The sequence below is a fragment of the Piliocolobus tephrosceles genome, unplaced genomic scaffold, assembly GCF_002776525.5.
Source record: "Piliocolobus tephrosceles isolate RC106 unplaced genomic scaffold, ASM277652v3 unscaffolded_44829, whole genome shotgun sequence".
Classification (NCBI taxonomy): domain Eukaryota; kingdom Metazoa; phylum Chordata; class Mammalia; order Primates; family Cercopithecidae; genus Piliocolobus; species Piliocolobus tephrosceles.
Window position 1 is genome coordinate 1,327 of NW_022329675.1, and position 16,703 is coordinate 18,029.

The following is a 16,703-nucleotide window of genomic DNA, read 5'->3' on the forward strand; positions in this document are numbered from 1 at the left end:
CAGGCAGACTGCCCCTTCTCAGATCTCAACCTCTGTGTTGGGAGATCCACTGCTCTCTTCAAAGCTGTCAGACAGAGTCGTTCGCGTTTCACAGGCTTCTGCTCCTTTAGCTGAGCCCTGTCCCCAGAGGCACAGTCTACAGAGACAGGCAGGTTTCCTTGAGCTGCTGTGAGCTCCACCCAGTTCGAGCTTCCCAGCGGCTTTATTTACCTACTTAAGCCTCAGCGATGGCGGGCGCCCCTCCCGCAGCCTCGCTGCTGCCTTGCGGTTAGATTGCCGCAGACTGCTGTGTTAGCAAGGAGAGAGGCTCCGTGGGCGTGGGACCCTCCCGGCCAGGTGTGGGATATAATCTCCGGTGTGCCGGTGTTACAGCGCAGTATTGGGGTGGGAGTTACCCGATTTTCCAGGTGTTGTGTGTCTCAGTTCCCCTGGCTAGGAAAAGGGACTCCCTTCCCCCTCTCGCGCTTCCCAGGTGAGGCGATGCCTCGCCCTGCTTCAGCTCTCGCTGGTTGGGCTGCAGCAGCTGACCAGCACCGATTGTCCGGCACTCCCGAGTGAGATGACCCCAGTACCTCAGTTGAAAATGCAGAAATCGCCGGTCTTCTGTGTCGCTCGCGCTGGGAGATGGAGACTGAAGCTGTTTCTATTCGGCCATCTTGCTCCGCCTCCCTCGCTCACTTTTTGATGGAGTTGTTTTTTCTTGTTAATTTGTTTAAGTTCCCTGTAAATTCTGGATATTAGACCTTTGTCAGATGGGTAGGTCGCAAAAATTTTCTCCCATTCTGTAGGTTGCCTGTTCGCTCTGATGATAGCTTCTTTTGCTGTGCAGAAGCTCTTCAGTTTAATTAGATTTCATTTGTCAATTTTAGTTTTTGTTGCAATTGCTTTTGGTGATTTCATCATAAAATCTTTGCCCATGTCTGTGTCCTGAATGATATTGCCTAGGTTTTCTTCTAGGGTTTTCATGGTTTTGGGTTTACATTTAAGTCTTTAATCCATCTTGAGTTAATTTTTGTATAGGATGTAAGGAAGGGGTCCAGTTTCTGTTTTCTACATATGGCTAGCCAGTTTTCCCAGCACCATTTATTAAATAGAGAATCCTTTCCCCATTGCTTGTTTTTGTCAGGTTTGTCAAAGATCAGATGGTTGTAGATGTGTGGTCTTATTTCTGAGGTCTCTATTTTATTCCATTGGACTATATGTCTGTTTTGGTATCAGTACCATGCTGTTTTGGTTACTGTAGCCTAGTAGTGTAGTTTCAAGTCAGCTAGTGTGATGCCTCCAGCTTTGTTCTTTTTGCTTAGCATTGTCTTAGCTATGCAGGCTCTTTTTTGGTTTCATATGAATTTTTAAGTAGTTTTTTTCTAATTTTGTGAAGAATGTCAATGTAGTTTGATAGGAATACCATTTAATCTATGAGTTACTTTGAATGATATGGCCATTTTCACAATATTGATTCTTCCTATCCATAAGCATGGAATGTTTTTCCATTTGTTTGTTTCCCCTCTTATTTCCTTGAGCAGTGGTTCATAATTCTCCTTGAAGAAGTTCTTCATGTTCCCTGTTAGCTGTATTCCTAAGTATTTTATTCCCTTTGTAGCAATTGTGAATGGGAGTTCATTCATCATTTGGTTCTCTATCTTTGGTGTATAGGAACGCTTGTGATTTTTGCACATTGATTTTGTATCCTGAGATTTTGCTGAAGTTGCTTACCAGCTTAAGAAGCTTTGGGCTGAGATGATCAGGTTTTCTAAATACAGGATCATGTCATCTGCAAACAGAGTTTGACTTCCTCTCTTCTAATTTGAATACCCTTTATTTCTTTCTCTTGACTAATTTCCCTAGCCAAAACTTCCAATACTAGCTGAATAGGAGTGGTGAGAGAGGGCATCCTTGTGTTGTGCTAGTTTTCAAAGGAAATGCTTCCAGCTTTTGCCCATTCTGTATGATGTTGGCTGTGGGTTTGTCATAAATAGTTCTTACATTTCAAAAATACCAATAAATTAAATGAGCTATTCCTGTTTATAAGAGCCTTCTGGCCACCCTGACATTAAACGTTTCAGTCACTACCAGGTGCGGTGACTTATGCCTGTTATCTCAGTACTTTGGGAGGCTGAGGTGGACAGATCACTTGAGGTCAGGAGTTCAAGACCAACCTGGTCAACATGGTGCACACTCTCTCTACTAAAAATACCAAAATTAGCCAGGCATGTGGCAGAGAGTTGGGGGGCACCTGTAATCCTAGCTACTCGAGAGGCTGAGGCAGGAGAACCACTTGAACCTGGGAAGCAGAGGTTGCTGTGAGCCAGGGTCACCCCACTGATCAACAGAGCTAGACTCCGTCTAAAAAAATTTTTAGTCACCTATTTCTTCATAGTTTGGACTTCTTTGATTTTGATAGATTCTCTCTCTCTCTCTCTCTCTCTCTCTCTCCCCCTTATGAGCTCTCTCTCATAAGGGAGAGAGAGAGACCCACAAAATTCTGTTCACTTCTCAGGCAGAGAAGTTATTTCTTGCTGTCTGTTTCTAAGTCATGGTTTTAGGAACATATCTTCCATAGCTAAATAAATAGATTTCGTTTTCTAAATAAAGACATTGCCTTTCTTAAGAGGAGCTATGTTACCAACTGTTAAAATGATATATTTTCACTCTGGTATATACATTTTATTGCTTCCTTTTCATGATAACCCAGCAAACTAGGTATTATTATCTCAATTTTATAGATTAAAAACTAATGCTGAGAAAAGGTGAGTAACTTGAAGTTAGAAAATGGCAAGAATAGAATCCAAATTTTATTCCGGAGCCTGTGCCAGTGTGTGTGTGTGTGTGTGTGTGTGTGTGTGTGTATGTTGTGTTTGTGTGTGTTTCCATTTATATATCTTATGCTAAAGACTGCAAAATCAGTCACTATCATTTATTAAGAATAGCATATTATCAGTGATATATAGAATTGGAGCCAATAACTCCCAAGACCATTCTTTCTAAAACTTAAGTTCTCCCCAAATTAGGAGGTATTTCAATTCAAATGTTATTTAGAATTATCAAAGTATTTGGAAATTTAACAAAAGGTTGACTGTTTCAAAGCTGGTTTAGGCCAGGCACGGTGGCTCACGTCTGTAATCCCAGCACTTTGGGAGGCCGAGGCAGGTGGATCACCTGAGGTCAGGAGTTCGAGACCAGCCTGGCCAACATGGCGAAACCCCATCTCTACTAAAAGTACAAAAATTAGCCAGGTATGTTCGTGTGGTCGTGGGCACCTGTAATCCCAGCTACTCAGGAGGCCGAGGCAGGAGAATTGCATGAACCTGGGAGGCAGAGGTTGCAGTGAGCCAAGATATGCCACTGCACTCCAGCCTGGGTGACAGAGCACTCTAGCCTGGGTGACAGAGCAAGACTCCACCACAAAAAAAAAAAAAAAAAAAAAAAAAAAAAAAAAAAAACTGGTTTTAAATTTTTTCTTCATCTAGTTTTCTATCTGTAAACAATCTAACTGACCTATATTATCAATTGTGCCCAAAGTAAATATTCATGAAATCAACAATAGATAAATTTAAAATTCTGCTATATTAATTAAAATATTGGATTTGTGATGACAAATATTTTAATGGATAAAATACTAGTGAATCAAAACCAAAATTGTAGAACTAGAATACTTATTCCTTATTTCCTTATTACATAAGTAAAAGAGTAATTTAAATAAAAGCAGTTGAGCAAAATGATGATAATTTCAAATAATCTAGAGGAAAAAATGTAGGAATAAATTTATCTATGCACAGGAAACGAGTTAATGAGCACTTTGTAAAAATTGTAGCATTTCATTCCCAGAACATTAATCAAATAAGAGGTTCTAATATTTTCTCTTGATCAATTTTTCTGTAAATGTTAATGGCAAAGGCATAGAATGAAAATTAATAATAAATGGTTTATCTCAAGAATCTATTCATATTTTTCCAGTTAAGCATCCACTAGAAAAAATTTCACTTTACCACATTTTACTTCTCATGGCAATACAAGATTATTACTATTATTTTGTCTTTTTTGCCTATAAAATTAAAGTTAAATGTCAAGTTTTTATGGGCTACAAGTCTGTAGTGTTTTCTGTCTACAATGCAAAATGCAGGTTGGACTCTAATATATTTTACTGGTGACTGAATTTACCAAATGGAGCTTGTGAGTGAATTTTTTAATACAGAAACAATCCCAAAGTAGAAGAAATGCAAACCCACTATAATCCTTGCGTTACACTGATGCTTTGCTATTGAGATTTGATGCATTTAGCACTTCACATATTGTTTTCTAGTTTAATCTTCACAATAACATTATTAAAAAAGTTTTACTATATCCATATTTGGACAAATACACTGAGATTGAAACAGGTTAAACAATTTGCCCCAAAAAAGTTGAAAAGCCAAAACTACAACTCAGGTTTGAATCCAAAGCTTGTACTCACAACTACTGAAATACACCCTTTATCTTGTAGTTACCTCTGAAAAATGCAGTATTCTGTAATGAATATTAAAGAAAGAAAGTTGGAACTTCTGGATAGCTAAAAAGAATGTGTGGTTATCAATTCTCAAAATTTCCTTTCCAAACTATTTGAAATAATTTTAAAACTATAAACATTTTGAGAGGTGACAATGTGCTAGCAGCCCTCACTCTCAGAGCCTCCTCGGCCTTGGCGTCCACTCTGGCGGCGCTTGAGGAGCCCTTCAGCCCGCCACAGCACCGTGGGAGCCCCTTTCTGGGCTGGCTGAGGCCGGAGCTGCTTCCCTCTGCTTGCCGGCAGGAGTGGAGGGAGAGGCGCGGGCGGGAACCAGGACTGTGAGCTCCGGCAGGCGCGGGCTGGGGGGCCCCGCACATGGAGCCGCAGGCCAACGCCACCAGCCCAAGGTAGTGAGGGGCTTAGCATCCGGGCCAGCAGCTGCAGTGGTTGTGCCGGGTCGCCCAGCAGCGCCAACCTGCTGGCTGCACTCAAATTCTCACCGGATTTAGCTCCCTCCCCATGGGGCAGGGCTCAGGACCTGCAGCCCGCCTTGGCTCCCGCGTGGCCCGAGCCTCCCCGATGGGCGCTGCCCCCTGCTCCTTGGTGCCTGGTCCCATGGACAGCCCAAGGGCTGAGGCGGGCAGGCCCAGCTGGGGACTGGCAGAGAGCTCCACCTGCAGCCCCCCTGCAGGATCCACTAAGTGAAGCCAGCTGGGCTCCTGAGCCTGATGGGGACTTGGAGAACTTTTTATATCTAGCCAGAGGATTGTATGTGCACCAATCAGCACTCTGTGTCTAACTCAGGGTTTGTAAATACACCAATCAGTACTCTGTGTCTAGTTCAAGGTTTGTAAATACACCAATTGGTACTCTGCATCTAGCTAACTCTGTATCTAGCTAACCTAGTGGGGACTTTGAGAACTTTTCTGTATAGTACTCTGTGTCTAGCTCAAGGATTGTAAACGCACCAATCAGCACTGTGTGTCTAGCTCAAGGATTGTAAATGCACCAATCAGCACTCTGTCAAAACGAACTAATCAGCTCTCTGTAAAATGGACTAAACGGCAGGATGTCGGTGGGGTCAGATAAGGGAATAAAAGCAGGCTGCCTGAGCCAGCCAGTGGCAACCCTCTGGGGTCCCCTTCCACACTGTGGAAGCTTTATTCTTTCATTCTTTGCAATAAATCTTACTGCTGCTCACTCTTTGGGTTCACGCTGCCTTTATGAGCTGTAACATTCACTGTGAAGGTCTGTAGCTTTACTCCTGAAGGCAGCGAGACCACGAACCCACCGGGAAGAAGGAACAAACTCTGGACACACCATCTTTAAGAACTGTAACGCTCACCGCGAGGGTCTGCGGCTTCATTCTTGAAGTTGATGAGACCAAGAACCCACCAATTCCGGACACAATTTTATGCAAAAACCACACCTCAGCATTATTTGAAGACAACAAATGCTGGAACAAATTACTGAGAGCACAGAATTTCTAACATTCATGCCCCTAACCTCTGCCCTGCTCCACAGCTTTGTAATGAGCAACTACAACCTGAGGAAAAATGAAGAAGACTGAGGCTAACAAAGGGGGCCAAGGGTGATTTGCAATGTGTACCCAAAAGATTAAACCAACCCTAAATCTGAATGTAGTGGGAAAGTGTCCAGGCAGATCAGAGTATGAAATGTTGCAGGAATTAAGGGACCAGAGAGACCAATGGGTGGAACAGGAGGAATTTATTAAGGTGCACACCGGCTCAGCAGATTAGCATCCAAAGGCTGAGCCCCAAAGAGAGGGCTTTACTTTTATACATATATCTGAAAGGAGATTGGACAGTTTAAATGGTGTGGCATGAAACTGTGGGTGTGAAACCTGTGAGGCCGGACAATCGGGCTTACAGAAGCCAAACAAAGGCAGTTAATCAAATAGTGAAGGTTTCACAACTTAAGCATATCCTGTGATCTTGCTGCACAGAGGGAAAACCAGGAACGTACAAAACCTTGCAAGATAATTATGAATTTTACTAAGGGAGGATTGGTAAAGGGGAGGGGGAAGTTGGGAGAGGAGAAAAACTTGTTTTCTCATCCCTACCCTGAAATGGGAGGGAGGGAGGCTCTGGAGTCCATCTCTTGAGGGCACCAGCTCTGTAGATAGTGTTATCAAAGCCTTGCCAGAGCTCTGCTCTCTATCAGTGGACCTTGGGGTGAGTTACCCTGGTAAAAAACTTGTTTATTTCTTTTTACATCTCTTGCTTCAGGACTACAGGTAAGGAATTTCCAAATAAGCTTGATTTAAAGGTCCAGAAGGAATTTGTAGGGCTATATGAAATTTAAAGGGACAATTTTACAAGCCTTTAGTTTCCGAGGGAGAATAAAGGCTGAAAGGAAGGAAGAAGCAGTCTACGGGAATTGGGTAGTGAAAGGAGAAAGTAGAAAAAATAGAAAATTTAAAGTCCTGCAAAATAAAAGATAAATATAAAGTCAAAACTTTGCAACCCTTCCCTTACAGCCAAAATAAAGAAAACAAACCCAATAAAATGAAACACCACCAAAAAACCTGGACTTTGATAAATTGACAGTAAAGGCACCATTAAACTTGGACTCCTATAAATTACTCCAGTGCCCATAAAAATGAACAGGAGGAAAGTAATGTTCATAGAAAAATGTTTACTGTATCAGAAAATTGCATTTTTATTCGTATCAACTGAAGACCAACTCTGAAAAACAACCTTGAAGCAGAATAAAACTGTAAGTCTACACTCCAAAAAATTAATATACTAAAACAAGTACTTAAGGATATGAAAAAAAATTAAACTAAAAAAACACCCCAAGAAAACAAAACCAAATAAGGAAATCTCAATATTTGCTGTTAGGAATGCAAAATGGAATGACACAGCTACTTTAAATAACAATCTAGAAATTTCTGACAAAACTAAACATAGTTTTACCATATAAGCCAGCAAATCATGCTCCTAGATATTTACCCAGCTAATTTGAAAACTTATGTCCACACAAAAACCTGCACACAAATGCTTATAGCAAATATATTAAAAATCTCTGAATACTGGAGTCAACCAAGATATCCTTCAGTAGGTTAATTGCTAAATGATTTGGTATGTCTAGATGATGAACTACTATTCAGCAATAAAAACAAAAGATCTATCAAGGTACACAATACACGGAAACATGGATGAATCTTAAGTGCACACTGCTCAGTAAAATAAGACAATGTGAAAATGTTACATACTGTATAATTCCATTTATATGACATTTGGGAAAAAGCTAGATTCTAGAGATGGTAAACGAACCAGTGGTTACCAAGGATTTGGTGTGGGAAGGGTTGAATAAGTGAATCACAGGCATTTTGTAGGCATTTAAACTATTACATAGGGAACTTTAATAGTGGATGAATGATAGTATGCCTTTTTCAAAACTCAGAACTTTACAGCACAAATATTAAACTGCAATTTATAAAATTTTAAAAATTATTTAAAAGATTGGGGAATTCCAGGATGGAATGCAGACTATGAGACTATAATCTAAATTTATTACAACTGTATGATACAACTTCACTGAAGAAGCAGGGTAGAGTGCTAGTCTAGGTAACCTTGCAGATTAGTGGGGTCAATAAAATTGAAGATAAGAAACTGTACAAAGGTACTGTAGTCTAGTTAATAAAGTTGTCTCATGGGGAAATAGGTTAACAATTCTGAAACTACATTGATGTACCCTGGAATTTAACATGAGTGAATAAATGGCAGATGGTAGGAACCAAATTTCTCTTTGTTGGTTACAGATCAGCAAAGGGAGAAGGCTAGAATTATGTATGTGGTAATGGATTGGAGTTGGAGACATCATTGTGCAGTCATACTAGCTTAATATAAATCCAGGCAATTTCATATAGAAATCTTTATAAGTATACATATATGCATGAATTAATATAAAAATATACATATAATTGATCTGTCCACTAAGAGGGCCTAGAAGCAATGATAGCCGATAGTAGTGAGTATACCTAGCATGCAGAAATTGGCATCTAGTAACATTCTCCAGTAAAAGAAAACAGGGCCCTTGGAAAAATGGTCTATTGCAGGACTGGGACATAAAATGTACAATCTGAGCCTGCAGAATCTTGTGGTGCCAGAAAGTAAAGAAGTGTGCAAACGCACGCACACACTCTCTCACACGTTGATGGGGATGGACACAGGAGCCAACTGAAAGAGATCAATGTGGTTAAATCTGAAATAATTTGAGCAACAATATACATGAAGCCATATTAGATTATAATGCAAAGTACAAAGTAAATATCCATGAGTCCATACTGATATAAATAAATGTAAGAGAAGATATAAATATCCTGTGCAAAAGAATTCCAAATAATTAATGTAACTATTTCACCCTCAAGGATGTGGACCATAATTCCCTGCTCCTGTGTGTGAGCAGCACATAGTAACTTTTTTCCCTTTTTTAAAAAAGGAAAAAGAGAGTAACACTACGATAGAAAAACATGACAAAAACTAACAGCTAGGAGGCTGAGGTTAATATCAAGAGTTGTAAGTCATATTGATAGTATATACCATTAATATGATGTGATGAGAATGACATTTTATCTCTGTGAACTTCCTACCAAAAACCCATAACCTCCATCTAATCATGAGATAAACATTAGACACATCCCAACTAAGAGACATTCTACAAAATCCCTGACCAATAGTCCTCATCAAAAGACCAGATGTCGCAGTCCTCAAAAATGAGGGAAGTCTGAGAAACTATCACAACCAAGAGGAGCCTAAGGAAACATGACAGCTAAATATAATATGGCACCCTGGATGTGATCCTGGAACACAGAAAGGGTATTAAATATAAACTAAAGAAATCTAAATAAAACAAGAACTTCTTCTTAATCTCTAAATTATTACTCTTGACAAAATTTACAAAGGAGTCATAATCACCGGGTCATAATACCCTTTTTTCTTAGTAAAGCTGTCAAATAAATTAGTCCTCTGGATAAATGAAGCCTCCCAACCAGTGAGTCAGAGGGAAGGGCCCCTGCCTCGGAGAATGCGATTTTTATTTCAATTATTAAGAAAATACCTTTTGGTTGGGTATGGCAGCTCATGCCTGGAATCCCAGCACTTTGGGAGGCTGAGGCAGGCGTTTGAGGTCAGGCGTTCAAGACCAGCATGGCCAACATGGTGAAACCTCATCTCTACTAAAAGTACAAAAATTAGCCAGGCATAGTGGCATGCCCATACAGTCCCGGCTACTTGGGAGACTGAGGCAAGAGAATTGCTTGAATCCAGGAGGCAGATTAATAATAATGCATCAGTACTGGAGTATTAATCATGACGAATATGCCATGCTACTAAAAGATATAATAACAAAGGAAACTGGGTTTGGGGTCTACAGGAATACTTTACTATCTTTGCAAGTTTGCTGTAAATCTAAAACTACTATAAAATGGAAAGTTGACTTAAAATATTAGACTATTGAACAAAAAGTATGAACCAAGATTATATCCACCCAAGGTGTCCTTTAAATATCAATGGCATTAAAATACAAGTTTTAACATAAAGGAACTTAAGGAATTAATCACCCATTATCCTTTCTTGAGGAATTTCCTGGAGATTGAATAGCATACAAGTGAGGACAGAGATAATTTTGCAAAAAGACTAATGCGGAGCATTTCAAAACAGAAATGTACATATAAGACTAAAACCGGCCAGGTACGGTGGGTCACACCTGTAATCCCAGCACTTTGGGAGGCCAAGGCAAGTGGATCACGAGGTCTGCAGTTCGAGACCAGCATGGCCAATATGGTGAAACCCCATCTCTACTAAAAATACAAAAATTAGCTGGGCCTGGTGGCGCATGCCTGTAGTACCAACTACTCGGGAGGCTGAGAATCGTTTGAACCCGGGAGGTGGAGGGTGCAGTGAGCCAAGATCATGCCACTGCACTCCAGCCTGGGTGACAGAGTGATACTCTGTCTCAAAAAAATATAATAAAAATAAAAAGAAGACGAAAACCTAAGAGGAGGTGAAGGTAGAAATCTAATTTACAAAGGTTATATATTGCCACAAAATAAAAATAATGCATCTTTAAAAAGCAAAGAAAAGGGAGAAGAAAAAAGAAAAAAATAGAAAATACTGATAGTTGTAAAGATAGGTTTCAAATAACATTAAGGAAAAACAAAACAAAACAGAGCAAAACACACAAAAAATACTAAATCAGATAATAAAAATAAAAGTTTAGATTAAAAAACAGGGGACTAAGCATATTTTTTAGAAGATATACGCATTGGTTAGTATACATACAAATATTTCCTAGTTCTGTTTGTTAGGAGGACCTAGCCACGATGACAACTCAATAGGAAAGCACATTCTGTGGCCAGAGTTTGGTTTCTAAGTACTGCTCTTTCTCTTTAGTGAAAGAAACCATAGCTCTGTGGAAAAATGACTGATTTTAAGGCTGGAGCAGGTGAAAGACAAAATGAGCTTGGAACATCTTGTTATACCAGAAAGCATGACAGTGCTCAAGAAACACAAGGATGACAGCATACCAAAGAGACACAAGAGTCAATCGGAAAGAACTTTCAATAGCAAAACTAGAACAATGAAATAAGTAACATAATATATACATGAAAATATTTATGTTTATATTACATGAAATTTAGATTACATATTATATCTTGCAATATATATTTTACATAATAAAATATAAATGTAATATATTATGCATACATATTTGTATATTTTATTAAATATATAATTATATAGAGCATATAATATGCATTAATTATATATTACAATATAGTATATATCTTATATATTTATTTTTATAGAAATATATAAGTATGTACAAATAAATATAATTATGGATAAACATTTATTTCATTACATATTGTACATGCCAATTTTATGTCTCACATATATTTATTACATAAAACCTATAAAGTACTATATATATTATATATAATATGTTCATATATTATAATGGTATTTGTATTTTGTCATATAAAAGTAAATTCATTTTGAGCAAAAAAATTACAGAATAATGGATTATAATTCAAAGGATTAAATAAATATTCATGATCTCATACTGGTGTAAATAAACTATTGAATAAATAAATAAACTGGGGAGATGGGACAAATCTTCCTTAGAAAAGAATTTTAAATAATATAAGTAAATACTACCCTTCCCAAGGGTGGATCTTAACATCCTACAATGTTGAATAGAATCAGTCTTACATTCAAGAATAGAACATGTAAAGAGATAAAATAGTAATTTTAGAGTGGAAAAACCGGAAAAACCCTCCTTTAACCAAATGATGTAGGTTAACATCACCTTACCAACAATGCTATGTTGACATCATTTTTCCCAGACATGATATGATGAGACGTTAACTTCGCTTCTGTGGTATTCCTTTCAAGAACTCATAGTCCTTCTCTCATAGTGAAAAAAAACAGCAAAGAAACTTAAATTGAGTGACATTCTACAAGGTATCTTATAGTATTCTCCAAAACTGTCAAGGTCATAAAAAACCAATAAAAAACTGAGAAATTATTACAGCATATAGTAGACTGAGGAGACAAGATGACTAAATGCAAGGTGGGCCCCTGGCTGGATTGGATCCTAAAAGGACAAAAGGGCATCAGTATAAAAAATGGTGAAATTCTCGGCCAGGCACAGTGGCTCACACCTGTAATCTCAGCACTTTGGGAGGCCGAGGCGGGCAGATCATGAGGTCAGGAGTTCAAGACCAACCTGGCCAACATAGTGAAACCCCATCTCTACTAAAAAACAAAAAGTTGCCAGACATGCTGGTGCGTGCCTGCAGTCCCAGCTACACAGGAGGCTGAGGCAGGAGAATTTCTTGAACCCCAGAGGTGGAGGTTGTGGTGACCCAAGATTGCACCACTGCACTCCAGCCTGGGCAACAGAGTGAGACTCTGTCTCAAAAAAAAAAAAAAAAAAAAAAAAAAAAAGTGAAATTCTCATTAAGTTTGGAGTTTAGGTAATTATAGACCAATGTTGGTCTCTTAGTTTTGACAAATGTCCGATGATAATGTAAGATGTTAGCATTAGGTGAAATTGGGTGAGGATTTTAGAATTCTCAATATTATCTTTGCATCTTTTCTGTAAATATACAATGTTTCCAAAATAAAAATTTTATTAGTGAAAACATACAAAGATAAAAGAATAAAGGCAGCCACTAGCAAACAAACCTTCCTCAATAAGAAATGTACACACACATAGACATACAGTACATATCTCATAGAGAAAGAGCATAGCAAATATAACAAAAACCATATATAACAAATAAAAATAAATATGATGGCATCAAAACCAGGTATATGAGTCATAACAATAAACAGTGGTGAATGAACAAAGCAAAACACAAAAAAATGTCTGTAGTGTGCTACCCTTCATGTAAGAAAGAATTGCATATCAGAAAATATGCACATCCCTGAGTATTGGTGCCAAAGAAACTCAGGAATGGTTAAAATGAACAGTAAAGAAATGAACTACAGCCTCAGCCTGGGATTACGTGAAAAAGAGGAAGAGCTCATAATAAAAGGAGGAAAGATACAGGGGAAAAATGATGAGAAGGATGTAACATTTCTCTGACTATAACTATTTTATATCTCAGATTCAGAATTATATTAATGTGTAACATAAACTTAAAATATTAATAAACAAGCAGTTAAAACCAAAGTATGAAAATAAACCAAAATGGAATATAAACAGTTTTTAAAACCCCAACCTGCTTCTGTCAAAAATAAATAAGTTAACCACACTAGTGGTGTGGAAGGAAGGAACTAATCTAAGAACCAATTTGGAAAACAGTATCCTGACCAGAGACTGTTTCTCAGAATCACAAAAAAGGACATAAAGAATGTCACAAATACTGTAATCTAGTTAGTAATTATGTTTCACACAGGGGCTTGGGTTAGCAATTCAGAAATTACTTTTTGTTTATGCAAGAAATAAGCATAATTTTCTCCTTGGAGATGTATTAAATCTAAAGTTGGGACAAGGAAAACCATGATGATCCTGGAAAATCCTATGGTGCCAGAAAATAAGGAAGTGACAAAAAATGGGGGTTTGTCAAAAGGACACAAGGGCCAACTTGAAGGAAATCCTAAAGGTGGAAGTTGAAACAAAATTGAGCAAGGAAATAAATAATGGTTGTATTAAATGTCAGCCCATAGAATAAAATAAGTATTCATGAGTTGATACTAATGTAAATAACAGAATAAATAAATAAATAAGAGGTAATTCTTTCTTGCAAAACAATTCCAATTAACAAGCATAAAAGCAATAAGGTCAATAAAAAGTCATCATTAGGAAAACACTGCAATAGTAACATATGCAGGCAAGTTCCCTAAATGGATGTGAAAATCAGTGTGAGAAAAGTCTGAGGAGAAATAGGATATTTGCATAGTCTCATTGTATCTCCCTCAGACATTTATTAATTGCAAGGGAGAAAACAGTAACTTTACAATGGAGAAACTCAGCAAAATCAAACTTAACCAAGTGATCAAGTTCAACAACAATAAGAAGACTACTGACATCATGAACTGCTTAATATGACACACTGAGGTCACACCATTCTGTGATATGTTTAGGGAAAAAAACCCATAATCTTAATCTAGTTATGGGAAAATATCAGAAAAAGTTTAAATTGAGGGACATTCTATCTGAATAACTGACCAATGCTTCTCAAAAGTGTCAAGGTAATGAACGAAAAGGAAAGATGATTGATAAACTGTCGCTGATTGGAAAAGACAAAGCAGAAATAGTAAATAAATTCAATGCAGGATCCTGAGCAAGATTATGAAAGAGAAAAAGTGCATTAATGGAAAAACTTGTGAATTTTGAAGTCATGTCTGTATTTAGTAAATAATCTTTTACTAATGTTAATTTCCTGATTTTGATAATTATACTAAGAATATGTAACAATGACATTGGGAGAAGTTGCGTAAAGTGTTATGTAGGAGCTCTCTATTATTTTTGCAACTTTTCTGTAAGTTTACAAGTTCAAAGTAAAAGATGAAAAGACATTGTTAAGCTGGGTGTGATGGTTCATGCCTGTAATCCCCTCACTCTGGGAGGCCAAGGCGAGTGGATCGCTTGAGTACAGGAGTTTGAGACCAGCCTGGGCAACATGGCAAAAGCCCATCTCTACAAAACTTACAAACATTACTCTGGAATGGTGGCATGCACCTCTAGTCCCAGCTACTTGGGAGGCTGAGGTGGGAGGATCGCTTGACTCGTGAGGGGGCAGATATTGCAGTGAGCTGGATCAAACCACTGCACTCAAGCCTGAGTGACAGAGCAGGACCCTGTCTCAAAAAAAATGAGAAAAAGGTGTTGTCAGGAAAGCTTTACAAAATTTCGAGAATTATCTATTAGTGCCAATAGAGGTGAACCAACAGTCAAGTCATACTTGTACAATGGTTGAGAAGTTAGGAGGCTTTGAAACAGTAGTTTCAAGAAATAGATATAACAACAATTGCAGTTGGAGATTTTAATGTATGCTTCTTAGAAAATGATATAGCATACAAACAAATATAAACAGAGAGATGAAACACATAAGTAATAAGTAAATTCTAGTTATTAGAATGTACATAATTAGCTCTTTGTTAATGAAGAGGTTTGGAGATGCAATTAAGATCCCAAATCAGTTGATTTTGAGTTAATAAGACAGATTATTCTGTCTGGGTCTGACTAAATTTGATAACCCCTTAGCAAATGGTCTAGAGGGCAAAGATTATTCTGCCAGCTTTGAAGAAGCAACTTTCAATGAGCTCCACAGCTGCCAGAAAATAAATTTTATCAGCATCAACAAGAGCTAGGAAAAGAACCTTGGGCCTCAGGTGAGAATATAGCCCCAACCAACATGTTAATTTGAGTCTAGGCAGACTGTGAGCAGAGAACCCAGTTCAACTATGCCAGGACTTCTAACACAAAAAGCTTTGAGATAGTAAATAGGTGTTGTCTTAAATTACTAAGTCTGTGGAAATTTGTTATGTAGCAAATAACAGTATCAATATAAGAAGGAAGAGATTAAACTGTCATTATTTTTAGACGGTATGATCATTTAGATGGAATCATCAACAGAATCAATATACAAACTACTAGAAATATTAAGGAATCCAGTGAGTTTATCAAGTGAAATATTTACCTACAAAAATTAGTAGCATTGTAACATATGGTTATAATCCTTCATTCTGTTGATATGATGTATCACATTGATTGATTTGCATATGTCAAACCGTCCTTGCATCCAGGGGATGGATCCCACTTGGTCATAATGAGTGATCTTTCTAATGTATTGTTGAATTTGTTTTCTTTGTTGCGTCAATATTCATCAGAGATACTGGCCTGTGTTAAAATGTGTCTTTGTCTGGTTTGGGTATCAGGGTAACACTAGGGCCCATTAGAATGAGTTTGGAAGTATTTCCTCCACCTCTATTTATTGAAATCATTTGAGTAGGATTAATTAATTGGATTATTTGTAACTCAAAGGTTAAATGCTTGAGGGAATGGATACACCATTCTCCATGATGTACTTATTTCACATTATATCCCTGTATTAAAACATCTCATGTACCCCATAAATATATACACCTACTATGTACCCACAAAAATTTTAGAAAATAATTTTAGGATTTTTTAAATGGCATTTTATAGCATTTTAGCACTAACGAATTAGTAAATGTATTCAGACGTAAGATATAATTCACACTGGTAGTAAAATTTATAAAATATCTAGGACTTAACTTAGATTAGAATATGCAAGCCCTAAGATAATCTAAATAGAGAGAAAAACACAAACATGCTCTTGGAGGAGATAGTTCAATATTAAAAAGAAGTCAATTCTCACTAAATATATAAAGTACGGTCTAAATAAAAATTGCAGTTGTGTGTTAATAACAATAAAATTACTCTGAAATGTATAGGGAAACATAGAGATTTATAAGTAGTTAAGTCAATATTAAAAAGGAGAAAATAAGCTGGGCCTGGTGGTACATGCCTTTATTCCCAGCTACTCAGGAGGCTGAGGCAGGCAGGAGGGTCACTTGAGGCCAGGGATTTGAGGATGCAGTGCACTGTGATCACACCTATGAATAGCCACTGCACTCCAGTCTGAGGTGACATAGGAGACCCTGTCTCCACAAAAAAAAAAAAAAAAAAAAAAAAAAAAAAAAAAAAAAAAAAA